General features: G+C 47.4%; 1 long non-coding RNA gene across 1 annotated transcript in view; it reads left to right on the forward strand.

Annotated features, from left to right (window-relative positions):
* LOC138492463 (uncharacterized) overlaps window positions 1-13,879 on the forward strand; it is a 163,951-nt gene that overhangs the window by 53,109 nt on the left and 96,963 nt on the right. The window lies entirely within an intron of this gene.

Here is a 13,879-nt window from a genome sequence, read left to right on the forward strand (position 1 = left end):
CTGCCTGACTCATCGAATCTCGCTTTGAAGTGTTGAAATAACCTCTCTGTGTCCTCCTCAAAGGAGTTTTGATTATGTTGTCTTGCATGCTAGAAGAGTATAGCGAAAGGAATTATTTTTCCTTAGAGACAGGGGCAAACTTCCATATATTGTACCTGGAGGTCTGTTTGAAAAGTGCTGCAGGCTCTATCACTTGGGGAGGAAATGTCTTTGCCTTATTCTGTAGGGCTTCTCCAGGGGCTTGAGCAGGTTTAGGGGTTTTGGAATGTATCTTCTATGTTGGACTGATGTACTGGCATAGTCTGGACTCCCACGACTGGTTTGAGGCAGTGTCATTGGTTCTTTGGTTCTTGGCAAGCATTGTATTCCCTGGGAGTGTGCCCTGGGGATCCTCCAAATTCTGCCCGGACCCAGCATCCACTAGCTTGGGGTAGCACTTGGCCACCCAGAACCACTTTTCCAGAGTCTAAATCAGCCCAAGGTGGACTCACAGAAGACAGCCAATCACATCCCTCACCTAAATCCCCACTCCCAGATACAGACCCTAAAAATAAAAGCATAATCAGTGGGAGGAGGGGACAGACTATGAAAGCAACCAGCCCAAATTGCTGAGTGTGGTTTGCAAGTCAGCACACTTGTCACAGGTGCATTATTATACAGTTTACGCCACACTCACGCTGTGCAAAGCAATAATGGATGTTTTGTCCCTTTGCACCATAGATATGCCTTCCGCTTCTGTCTATGTGGTAGAATTATGATGCCTGCTGGTGACAAGTACCAGGCTGTTTTACTTCTGCAGATTGTTGCGGCAGACATGCTGACTTTAGAAGCTCAAGAACCAGTGACGTCATTTGGGGGTCACCAGGGGTCACAGCTGCGACCCCTGAGGTCTCTCTTGCTACTCCTGTGGTCTCCCTTTCTACCCCTAAAAATGTGTTTTTTTATGTAAACTCCTGGGATGTGGCCAGCGTCATGTGGCTCTTTGTTTCCGCAGTGGCTGGCTTTCTTGTTCAGGTCGCTTAAAAAAAGAGGGGTTTCCACAAGTGTAACACTTTGACCAGGGACCGTAAATAAGAAAGAATAGGAATAACAAATAATTTGTCTTTCTGGAATTCTATACAATAATTGCTAGACTCATTAAAGGTTTATTTTAGGCACACTTCAGGGGTGAGTCACGGATTTAGTCTGTTCTTAAACACCTCAACTCAGCCTTTCATCCTTCTGAGGTCGATAAATGAGTACCAACACAGGTTGGGTGATATTGTATGTATATTTGTTCTATGTAAAGCGATTACGTTTGTTTTTTTATAATAACACATCATTATCATTTGGCCTTGGACGTCTGCTTGAATTCACAGTAATTTGGTAATATGGGCCTATACACGCTGATATTAACGATACATATGGTGATCCATTCATGTTTGAAATGTATATCACATTATAGTGATGTGATATAACCATATTTTTCGTTCTGTACTTAGGAACAATGCTATGTGATGCCCCTTCCTGTTTTGTCAAAGGGTGAAAGGTTGTGGTCCATCTCTTCTCGTGATGTCACTCCGGGTTGGGGTCAAATGACACCGTTTCCTGTGATGTCATCAGAGGTCAAGGGTCATGTCATGTCACTTCCGCTCCCCCTGGCATTTTGGTGAAATGGCATCCCTGTCAAGAACCCATTGTGTTGCAAGCCAAACTGGTTCCGATAAGTGATTCCCTTATTCTTCAACTGTGACTAGACAGTGCATGCTGTAGACTCAACAGTACTATAGGAGTGTGGCCTTTCATTTTCCTGTCTAAGGATTTTGCGGATGAGGTCTATTCTGCAGGCAGCCACAGCACCCACTGCACCATGCTGTGTTTTGCTTCTACCTAATGGAATGATTGGCACTGCACAACATTTGGCTCACCAAATGTTTTGACTACAACTGTGATCAGCCCTACTTAGTATAGTCAATAGGAAGGGTTTCTGGGAGTAAAAGTCTAGAACATCTCAGAAAACTCCATGCTATAGACTCAACTTCTCTTGGTATGTGTAAATCAGCATAGCAATATGCATTACTCCTGATGCTTATTAATGCCAGCTGGCTGGACCTCTTTTGATTTATCTGCCTTTCACCTGCATTCATTCTGATGAGCAGTGGTCTTATTCTGCATCTTTGACCAGACAGTGCTTGCACACATCATAGTTAATAGGATCATAGGAGTTATAGTCCAAAATATCTGAACAGATGTTGGCCCACTGAATGCTTTGACTACACTGCCTATCAGCCATACCAGTCACTAGCAATGGTGAAGGATGGTGGGAGCTGTAGTCTGAAACTTGACAAAAGACACAGGTTTCAGACCTTGCCCCAACTGCTCTTGATATGCATATGCCAGCTTATCAATGTTAGTCATGTCAGTGGACGTGACGTTCATCTTAAAAGCAATTCCCTAATTCTGCAACTGTGACCAGACAGTGTGTGCAGCCATCATAGTCCCATGGCTAGAGAGTGTGATGGGAGTTAAAGTCCAGAATATCTGCAGAGCCAATGCCTTAATAAAAGTTTAACTAAAACTTTCATCAGCCAGCTCTATCCAGCATAGTCAATTGCGAGGGATGATGAAGTTGTATTCTGAAACATCTTGAGAGCTGCATGCTGCAGACCCTGCCACAACTTGTCTCCGATGTGTATGTGTAGTCCAGTTTAGCAAATTACAGTGCCTTCTGATCTTTAGTAGTGTGCAGTAATGTCAGTTGACATGATCCTTTTTGATTTCCTTTCTGCCCGCAAGCTGCACTCATTCCGATGGCCAGCGGGGGAGAAGGACAAATGGGAGCTTTAGTGCAAAATATCTGGAGAGTCATTGACCTGCCCAATGTTTTCACTACAACTCCCATCAGCCCTACCTAGCATAGACAATGTGGGGAGGGTTTTGCAATTTCTAGTTCTGATCTTATGATGCATGTGTCAGCAGTGCAATATACAGCACCCCCTGATGTTTAGTGCTGTTTATTGAAGTCGGTTAGCATGCCCTAATTCCATTTTCAACAGGTCAACCCACCCACCCAGCCCCCCACACTCCTGGTTGAAAGAAATGTAAAGAGTGCCCTGTTTTTGTCTTCCCTAATTATTGATTCAAAAGGAATACACAAATAGATACATAAATACATAAAGAAATGAGTCTGCATTCCTGGGGGGATCCCGTCTGGAGAGGGATTTGCGGTGCGTCAGTGAGTATCATAGTGTGTTGGTCCGAGGTGGATGCAAGAGGCTTTTGCCTGACTAAAGGGGACAGAGGGAAGCAGGCAAGTGAAGACCAGATATGTTTGCAGAGCATCTGCAAGAAATTGTTTATTATATCCTTAATGTGCTGTATATGATCCCCTGTGAATCATGAATAGACAAAGGACTGTATAGTGGTCCTCAGATAAAGACCCTTAGATGTTGAATTTAAGTCAATGGACCAATAAAAGTTGGCTTTTTTATTATACCATTCGTGATAACGTTACCAGGTGTTTGAACGGAATGTGGACCATCTCACACAGAGAATTTTTGTAGATGCTAACAATAATCTGTCATCCTTTGGGTGGGGTAATGGCTAACAATGGAAATGTTAGAAGAGCTTTTCATCCTTAGAACCATAGAGTATGGGAGGGATTCCTTATTAGTACTGGGAGCGAATTGGGCAAGGGGTTGCCAGCAAAAGTAGAAGTTACTGGGCTGCCATTGTCCAGTACACAGGATTACAGTGGTATAAGGGAAGCTGCCACTGGAAATGCTGTCAAGGAGATAAGTGCCATGAAAGATATCATGAGGGGAGCAACAGTCAAGTTGGGTAGGCAGGATGGCAATGAGAGAACAAGGCACTGGGATGATTGGTAAAGGTGTGGGGGGTGTAAGAACCTCATGGTGGCAACAGTAAAGACAGACACAAGTAATCACAGTTCAAGGGTATTTATTAAACTATATGCATGGGTGAGAAAAATGCCTAAACTAAACCTAAAGCTAAAATGGGAGCAAGCTACGACCCTCAAATAATAATAAGCCAGTCCTAGTAGCATCTTGTCAAATAAAAAGGGCCTAATAAAAACTAAGTTACCAAAAGAGTATGGGATAATGATCACCAGAAAAGAAAGAAGTGTTCACAAAATTATAAGTCGGGATGGTATGGCGGGACTCCCTTCCCCCATGTTTAGCATGGGACAAGGCAGGACTCCTGAGCACAGCACACTCCTGGGCTTCTCAGCACAAGGTTCACAAGTCTATTTCACGATACCAGAACCTTCAAGGGTCAAGTCTCTTTCCTCAAAGCCTCTTGCCTTAGAAAGCCTGCTGGATCAAAACAACCAACAAACAAAGGTTCCTTCGGTGATCTTGCACCTTTGGGCGATTGCTCTTCGCCCCAAGGATCTACCTCCGCCGTGCTCGGATCCTCTTTGCAAAATGGGCCTCCCTCCATCGGGTTCACTACAGCCTTCTTTAACACAGTGCATGAGTTTCTAACACAGTTCATGCTTTGCTCGTTTTCATCAGAAAACGTGGGTTCCCTTCTCCTAGCTTTCTTTCGGCATCCCTCTGTCGGGTTCACACTTGCCTTATTCCACAGTTTACAATCTCATCAGAAAGCGGGGTTCCCTTCCCCTAGCTTTCTGTCAGCAATGGGTCAGAGACTTTCGATTGTACAAGAGATCTGACATGACCCTTGTAGGACTACTCTGACATCGCACGCCGCCCTTTCCTATGGCCTTTTGTTACTTGCAGTCTCAGCACAAATAGGGGCCAGCTATAGTCCTTTGAATGAGCACTCCTGCTGCGCCTAACCACTCTGCACTAGACCTTGTCTGGGCTTTCCCAAAAGTTTAAACACACACAAGTTCTTTCTTCTCAAGTTCCTTGCGTTCATATAATGTTGCGACTTGCAACCTTGGGCTCAACACAGTTCTGTTTGCTATGAGCTTCCTCTGACTCGCCGGCTGCATTGAACCCGTTGGCCTGTCTTGCTTCTGGAGTCAAGGACGGTACCACTGTAGCCAGCAGGCCTCCCCGCCTGTGTTATCAATGCGGGAGGCCCCCAAGCACCGTTGACATCTGTTTTTCCACACGCCAGCTGTGACTCCCGGTCTTATGATTTCCCTTCTGGCAGTTCCCCTTTGTAGTCCCTCCAGGTCTCGCCGCCTTTCTGTTCCGTTTGAACTGCTGGTCCGGTATAGCTGTGTCCTCGTGCGTTCAGCCTTGCTTGTAGTGTGCTCTTGTACTCCGCCTTTTATTCCTGTGGGGACGGTAAAGGGCTGTCCGGTGTGCATGTTTATTGTCTATTTCCTGACTCCGCCTGACCCGTGTATTCGAACATGTCAGGTAAACGGCTATGGTGTTAATCCGTTGTCTGTTATGGTGTAAGAAAGTGTCTGTGTCAAAAAGGGGGAGGGGGGATAGAGCTTCTAGACGTCCTGCAGGGTAGGATGGGGATAAGGTGTTACAAGGAAGGGGGTACCGTGTCTCACCCGTCGGTGTCCCACTTCCACTCCTGGGAAACCCCTCATCCAGGTGATCTGACCCCACTGTTCCACCCTCAGGAACTGTATCCAATAGCGATGGCTGTGTCCTGGCCACCTAGATGACGGATCACTGGGGACTCTCGGGTGAGACACCTTCAGGTTTCTCACAAGGGGCAGCAGTCCAAAGAGTGCTGGCAAGTCATTTGAAAATGCTGGGGAAACGCCAACATGCTGGTTCCCTTAATGATACATTGTAAATCTACCATAAACCATGTTCTTTGTTGCAGTTGGACCTGTGCAGTTGCTGCCCACCCCCCATGCTCTGTTTGCACCATCCTGGTGCATATTGTTGCTCATAGTACTGAGAAAGTCCTCAGCATCCAGGAGTGCAATGGGTGATGGTGGTGCATGGCTTTTTTGAGAAAACCCTAAAGTGCTTCCTCACGATATGAATGACATTACTGCACTTTCTGAACATCAGACTTATCACCAATATTGTATGCAGATTCTGACCTTTGCATCCAGATTCTAACCTCTGCACCTACCCCCACATGATCTTGTCATCCGCTGGTTTCTTGTGCACTCGTTGCACATTCACCAGGTTGGCCCTTGGACTCTCCATCACTCCATGATGTCTTCCAGTGGGAACGTCTCCCCCAAGATAATGTCCAGCACTTATAGGGTCAACAGGGGTGATGGCGTCAAAGAAAATATGCATACAGTATGTGAAGGCCATGGGCCCTCCCAATGTAAGTGCTCTTGTATAGCGCTCTTCTGCCACTTTTAGTGGCCTTGCTGCATTTCGTTCTGTATAAAAAAGGGGGTCGGGGGGTCATTAATGGAACGCTGGGAGAGGCATATGGGAAACGTTTCTCGCGGATGCCATCATAGTCAGGTCACTCTGTAACACGTAGTAAGCCTCGAATCGGATACACTGCAATTGTCAGGTTGCCTGGAACAATGATACTAAAGACAGGGGGCAATCATATGCTCCAGAGAGTACAAGCAAGTATACGTTACCCAGGTATAATAACTTGGACGAGAGGATCACAGGCAAGCTCTACAACAAGAGCTTCCTCTGGTACTCACAATCCAGTCGTAGCAGCCAGCCCAGCCTTGAGAAAAACCAAGGAATGGTCGAAACGCGTTGGCACAAGGGCACTTGAAGCATGCGATGATCATTAATCGACATAAAAACCTACATTCTATGACAAATCTAATGAACACACAAGCCGTCTTTCTTTCAAGAGCATTGAATATAAGAGATTGCCATTCTCGACTACTCATTAACCAATGACAACCAATTGAGGTTTTTATAATCCATTCATTATGCGCATGTGAAATGGGGCAATAACTAGTACAACGTTTGCAGATGGCCTGATGGAGCAATTTGTAAATGGAATACGAGCGAGAGTCCTAGCCTCTTTCAGGGAGTGTGAGCTGTATGGGTGGAGGATGTTTGGTCTGGCTTAGCCCACCCCACCTTGCCACCTATGGACCTATTCACAATGGACGGCACCTTTATTTCCATCTACTCTCTTCTTAACTGTCCTTCTTGGCTCCCTCAGACCATATAGTTTGTTTGCTGCACTTTCTGCTTGTTGCATCCACAAATGTCGCCCTAACTTGTCACCTGGATGCGGTAGGAGAGCTGTTTGAAATTCGTTTTTCATGCGGGTCTTGTTTCAGCCTGCTCTAGGGAGGGTTTCTTTCACCTACCAGGATGTTCTGCACTATCTGTGTCACAGATGGCACAAGAATCACTCCAATTCCCAGAGGCAGTACAAGGGCTTTATTGAACTATCAATGGGCTCTAGGGCCGTACTTCTCCCTCTCTTGTCTGCAAGCACCTCCTCCCTAGTCCAGGCACACTTAGTCCCTGACTAGTATATACCGATTATTGCTCCCTTAGTATTCCAATCGCTAAATTGGCTAAAGTATTAACCTAAAAGCTTTGGCCTTGCATTATCTCTCTAACCTCTGCCAGGGACTTCCTAACTTTCCCTACTGTAACCAGTGGCTAGTTTTCTAAAGGGGATAGTGCCTTGAAAATGCCTTGCTTGAATCAGTATTTTCCTTTCACACTCACTCTCTCCTCTCCCTCTCCTAGTCCTGTCTTCCCCTCTCCTCCTTCAACTCCACCACTTCTACTCATTCATCCCACAACTCTCCTGTCCCTCAGACTTCTATCACTCCTTCTGGTCCTCGCTTCCTCCCTTAGATGTTCCTACCTACTCTCTGCTGTCTCTACATTCTCCTGCTCCACTACTATTTTCACCTCCACTCGACTACTCAATCCTCCATACACTACCTCCCCCACTCTATTTCCTCCGCCACTCTATAACTTCCTCCTCTACACTACTACTCAAACACCCTCCTTTCCCTCAGTACCATATACTCCCACTGCAGTACTATTTTCACTCACTACCTAAGGTATCCAGTGATTATAACTAATAGAAAATAAAGAATGACATTTTACCGAATCAAAAATCAACAAAAAAAGACCTTATGTTTTTAAATAATATATGTTGGGGTGGGGTAAGGGGTTAAATCTGGTGGGGAGGGGTTTGGGTGGGGTTTTAAATATTGGGGAATGGGGGTTTGTGTGGACGCCCCAAAAAAGAAAAAGAAATCAATGTTTTCATTGTTTTAGATTCGTTAAAAATGCATGCTTTATTTTTAAATTCGTTAAAATTACATGTAACCACTTCCTAATACCTCACTATCTGTAGATATTGCCTCCACATGCTGAGGCTCATTCCTTCCTCCTGCAGGTCTCTTGGTCCACCACCTCCACCTCCTCTGACTTCACCCAAACAACCCACACTTCCTGCTTCCTGTGGACCCCTTTTTCTATCCCTCTCCCTTCCTGGATTGGCTCTCTGTCCCTGGCCAATCTGGCCCTGTTTTCCCCACTCGGGATGCATTGTCGCTGTCAAGATTACACACAGGGGGTGTGCGCCACCCACTTCTTCCCTGTGGGTCGGCCACAGAAAAACAATGGCAGCCAAAAAGGCTGTGTGTTAGATTTCATGTTTGGGGGCATTATTTTTTCCAACCCAAACGTTAGTTAATGGTGGGGTTTGTAGCCACGGTTTTAGTCCATGGTGGTCTGTGAGACAGCCAGCCAGTGGTGGTGTGTCTCTGCCTGTCCTGGGTAGTGTGGTTCGGCTCTACTGGTTGCTGAGTTACTGCTTGTCCTGCAGGTGCTCTATCATCTCTCCTGGTGCGGACCGCTGGTACTATGGAAGCCTGCAGAGTTGCCGTTTCCAGTGCGGGTCTGGACCTCCTGTAGTTCCAGGAGCATAGACAGCGTCTCGCTCTTTGCTGTGGCTCTTCGCTTAGGATAACCTTGTTGGCTCTGAAACAAACAAGCACTTGGAGTCTGAGGCATGGGTTTGAGGCAAATGTGGACTGTATAGAAATACTGTTGGCCGGTGGGAATAGTGCCATATCCCTTAATGAGATTGAGAAGGGCATCATATTGTTTACACAGGGTGTAAAGGGAATCATATCACTTATTGAGGGTGGGATGGACACCATATACCTTACTTTTGAGAGTGAGAAGGGCACCTTATACTTTACTAGTGAAGAGGGGCACTATGACTCCGGATCAGGAAGAAGCGAGCCAGTCAATATCTTCCTGACTGTATTACAAATAGTGAGCTGTGCGCTGTAACCTGGTGAAGCGGACATGCTGCAAAGAAGTAGTCCTGCGCTATATCCCTATGACTGTATCCCGGCCCAAGAGGCTCCTGGGTGCCCTATCCCTATGACTGAGTTTGAACCAAGAAGGTTCTAGGCACTAGCGCCTTGAGACTGTGTTTAGTTTGGAGGACCTGGGAGAAACCAGCATCCCTGCTACAAAGAAAATCTTGACACTAAATAATTTGACTCACTCTGACAGTGATTTAGATCATTCCCTGACGGGTATGTTTCAGAGAACCGTCTAGACCCACTAGGTGTCTATCCCAACCACCCGCTTGTTTCGGATAAAAAGCTTTTGAACCTTCAATTTGTGGGTTGCTTATCTTTACATCTTCATCATTCACTTTGCCATACATTCACTTTGTGACATTTACCTCTTCATACCTTTACTTCTTTTCTCTTTTATTTCTAACAACATTTACTTTGTCATTACAGGAGGAGACCCCCTTTGACCCCCTTCTTTTCTCATCAATGTTCTTCTCTCAACTCCCCCTTGACCCCAACCCTACCTTTATAGCTAACCATACCAGATGAATTGCCACATGGAGAATGTAAAGATGAAGACGAAGTAAAGGTAAGAAGTAAATCCACAAAGAAGTAAATGTCTGAAGATGTGAACGCAGAAGAAATAAGTGTAAAAGAAGTTTTTATCCAAAGTAAAGTGGGACCCAATTTGTGTGTGAAATGGTTTGTCGATCTGCCCCCCTAAACTATATAGACATACTGTGGCTGCCCTGATGTTTCTTTGGCAAGCCTAGACACACACACTGTTGGAATAATCTAGGAACGATAGTGTTAATAAATCCTTGACAACTTCTTCTTTGTGGCTAAAGCTGGTCATGGGAATCTTGCTGAGCATCTGTTGTTACAGACATGCACCGCTAGTCACGTGATTCACATCTGGTATCAACGATGGTGAGATATCAATCCACCAAGTTCCTGGGACGATTAGCCCTTTTACAGGGAGAGAAGTACACATATTTTGCTGAGGGGTAGATTAGGTTATTTAGTACGGCAGCACGCATTTCCCCACGCGGCTTTATCAACCAATAGGGGCGGGGTGAGAAAGAGCGGTTGTGGATTTGAGTGAAGTAATAATCTCGCGAAAAATGAGACTGGGATATTCTAAGAGAGAGTGAGCACCAGGGGCGTAGTTCGCTTTTGTGGCCAGAGAGAGTGAGGGGCTCCACATGGGGCACTGGTCAATGCCATTTCACTACTTTGTTGGTAGAGGCGGATTGAATTGGATTAGGGCGGGAGTTACAATCCCTGTTACCTCTCCCTAGCTCTTCCACTGGAAAGAGCTGGCGGTTGAAGTATTCAACTAGGAGCCCCAGAGATGCGGGAGGCCAAGAGGGGGTTACAACTCCTGTAACCCCTCCCTAGCTCTGCCTCCAAAAAGAGCTGGAGGTTGAAGTGTCCAACTAAGAGCCACAGGGGGTGCGGGAGGCCGAGAGGGGGTTGACAACGCCCTGACATCCCTCCCTAGCTCTGCCTTAGAAAATAGCTGAAAGTTGAAGTATCCAATAACAGGAAGGAGGTTTGTGTGACAAATGACTGGACAGATTCTCCTTCTTCTCAGTGGCAGAGGTAGATTGTCTCAGTATTACAGGATGTATTAATGAAGAAAGATTTCGCACTGTCCTATTGTGTTCATGAGGCAGATGATTGTGAATGTCTGCTAAGGAAGGAGGTGCTTTGGTAGCGCTGTGCTTGCGCTGAAGATGGTGTATTTGCAGAGCTGCCTAGAGGCTAAGGAAGGAGGTGCTTTGGTAGCGCTGAGCTTGCGCTGAGGATGAAGTTGTATTCGCAGAGCTGCCTAGAGGCTAAGGACGTAGGTGCTTTGGTAGCACTGCGCTTGCGATGAAGATGAAGTTGTATTGGCAGAGCTGCCTAGAGGCTAAGGAAAGAGGTGCATTGGTAGCGCTGCACTTGCAATGAGGATGAAGGTGTATTGGCAGAGCTGCCTAGAGACTAAGGCAGGAGGTGGCTTGGTAGCGCTGCGCTTGCGATGAGGATGAAGTTGTATTGGCAGAGCTGCCTAGAGGCTAAGCAAGGACGTGCTTTGGTAGCGCTGTGCTTGCGATGAGGATTAAGTTGTATTGGCAGAGCTGCCTAGAGGCTAAGGAAGGAGGTGCTTTGGTGGCGCTGCGCTTGCGATGAGGATGAAGTTGTATTGGCAGAACTGCCTAAAGGCTAAGGAAGGAGGTGCTTTGATGGCGCTGCGCTTGCGATGAGGATGAAGAGGTGCATTGGTAGCGCTGCACTTGCAATGAGGATGAAGTTGTATTGGCAGAGCTGCCTAGAGGCTAAGGAAGGAGGTGATTTGGTAGCGCTGCGCTTGCGCTGAGGATGAAGTTGTATTGGCAGAGCTGCCTAGAGGCTAAGGAAGTAGGTGCTTTGGTAGCGCTGCGCTTGCGATGAGGATGAAGGTGTATTGGCAGAGCTGCCTAGAGGCTAAGGAGGAGGTGCTTTGGTAGCACTGCGCTTGCGCTGACGATGAAGTTGTATTGGCAGAGCTGCCTTGAGGATAAGGAAGGAGGTGCTTTGGTACCGCTGAGCTTGCGATGAGGATGAAGTTGTATTGGCAGAGCTGCCTAGAGGCTAATTAAGTAGGTGCTTTGGTAGCGCTGCGCTTGCGATGAGGATGAAGGTGTATTGGCAGAGTTGCCTAGAGGCTAAGGAAGGAGGTGCTTTGGTAGCGCTGCGCTTGCAATGAGGATGAAGTTGTATTGGTAGAGCTACCCAGAGGCTAAGGAAGGAGGTGTTTTGGTAGCGCTGCGCTTGTGCTGAGGATGAAGGTGTATTGGCAGAGCTGCCTAGAGGCTAAGAAAGGAGGTGCTTTGGTAGCGCTGCGCTTGCACTAAGGATGAAGGTGTATTGGCAGAGCTGCCTAGAGGCTAAGGAAGGAGGTGCTTTGGTAGTGCTGCACTTGCGATCAGGATGAAGTTGTATTGGCAGAGCTGCCTAGAGGCTAAGGAAGTAGGTGCTTTGGTAGCGCTGCGCTTGCGATGAGGATGAAGGTGTATTGGAAGAGCTGCCTAGAGGCTAAGGAAGGAGGTGCTTTGGTAGCGCTGTGCTTGCGATGAGGATGAAGTTGTATTGGCAGAGCTACCCAGAGGCTAAGGAAGGAGGTGCTTTGGTAGCGCTGCGCTTGTGCTGAGGATGAAGGTGTATTGGCAGAGCTGCCTAGAGGCTAAGGAAGGAGGTGCTTTGGTAGCGCTGCGCTTGCGCTGAGGATGAAGTTGTATTCGCAGAGCTGCCTAGAGGCTAAGGACGTAGGTGCTTTGGTAGCACTGCGCTTGCGATGAAGATGAAGTTGTATTGGCAGAGCTGCCTAGAGGCTAAGGAAGGAGGTGCATTGGTAGCGCTGCACTTGCGATGAGGATGAAGTTGTATTGGCAGAGCTGCCTAGAGGCTAAGCAAGGACGTGCTTTGGTAGCGCTGTGCTTGCGATGAGGATTAAGTTGTTTTGGTAGAGCTGCCTAGAGGCTAAGGAAGGAGGTGCTTTAGTGGCGCTGCGCTTGCGATGAGGATGAAGTTGTATTGGCAGAACTGCCTAAAGGCTAAGGAAGGAGGTGCTTTGATGGCGCTGCGCTTGCGATGAGGATGAAGAGGTGCTTTGGTAGCGCTGTGCTTGCGCTGAGGATGAATTTGTATTGGCAGAGCTGCCTAGAGGCTAAGGAAGGTGGTGCTTTGGTAGCGCTGAGCTTGCGATGAGGATGAAGTTGTATTGGCAGAGCTGCCTAGAGGCTAAGGAAGGAGGTGCTTTGGTAGCGCTGTGCTTGCGCTGAGGATGAAGTTGTATTGGCAGAGCTGCCTAGAGGCTAAGGAAGGTGGTGCTTTGGTAGCGCTTAGCTTGTGATCATGATGAAGTTGTATTTGCAGAGCTGCCTAGAGGCTAAGGAAGGAGGTGCTTTGGTAGTGCTGCGCTTGCGATCAGGATGAAGTTGTATTGGCAGAGCTACCCAGAGGCTAAGGAAGGAGGTGCTTTGCTTGCGCTGAGGATGAAGGTGTATTGGCAGAGCTGCCTAGAGGCTAAGGAAGGAGGTGCTTTGGTAGTGCTGCGCTTGCGCTGAGGATGAAGGTGTATTGGCAGAGCTGCTTAGAGGCTAAGGAAGGAGGTGCTTTGGTAGCACTGCGCTTGCGCTGAGGATGAAGGTGTATTGGCAGAGCTGCCTAGAGGCTAAGGAAGGAGGTGCATTGGTAGCGATGTGCCTGGGCTGAGGATGAAGTTGTATTGGCAGAGCTGCCTAGTGGCTAGGGAAGGAGGTGCTTTGGTGGCACTGCGCTTGCTCTGAGGATGGTGTATTGATAGAGCTGCCTAGAGGCTAAGGAAGGAGAGTGCTATGGTAGCACTGCGCTTGCAATGAGGATGAAGGTGTATTGGCAGAGCTGCCTAGAGGCTAAGGAAGGAGGTGATTTGGTAGCGCTGCGCTTGTGCTGAGCATGAAGTTGTATTGGCAGAGCTGCCTAGAGGCTAAGGAAGGAGGTGCTTTAGTGGCGCTGCGCTTGCGATGAGGATGAAGTTGTATTGGCAGAACTGCCTAAAGGCTAAGGAAGGAGGTGCTTTGATGGCGCTGCGCTTGCGATGAGGATGAAGAGGTGCTTTGGTAGCGCTGTGCTTGCGCTGAGGATGAAGTTGTATTGGCAGAGCTGCCTAGAGGCTAAGGAAGGTGGTGCTTTGGTAGC

This window comes from Ambystoma mexicanum, chromosome 10 (genome assembly GCF_040938575.1).
Source record: "Ambystoma mexicanum isolate Mex_15411 chromosome 10, UKY_AmexF1_1, whole genome shotgun sequence".
NCBI lineage: Eukaryota > Metazoa > Chordata > Amphibia > Caudata > Ambystomatidae > Ambystoma > Ambystoma mexicanum.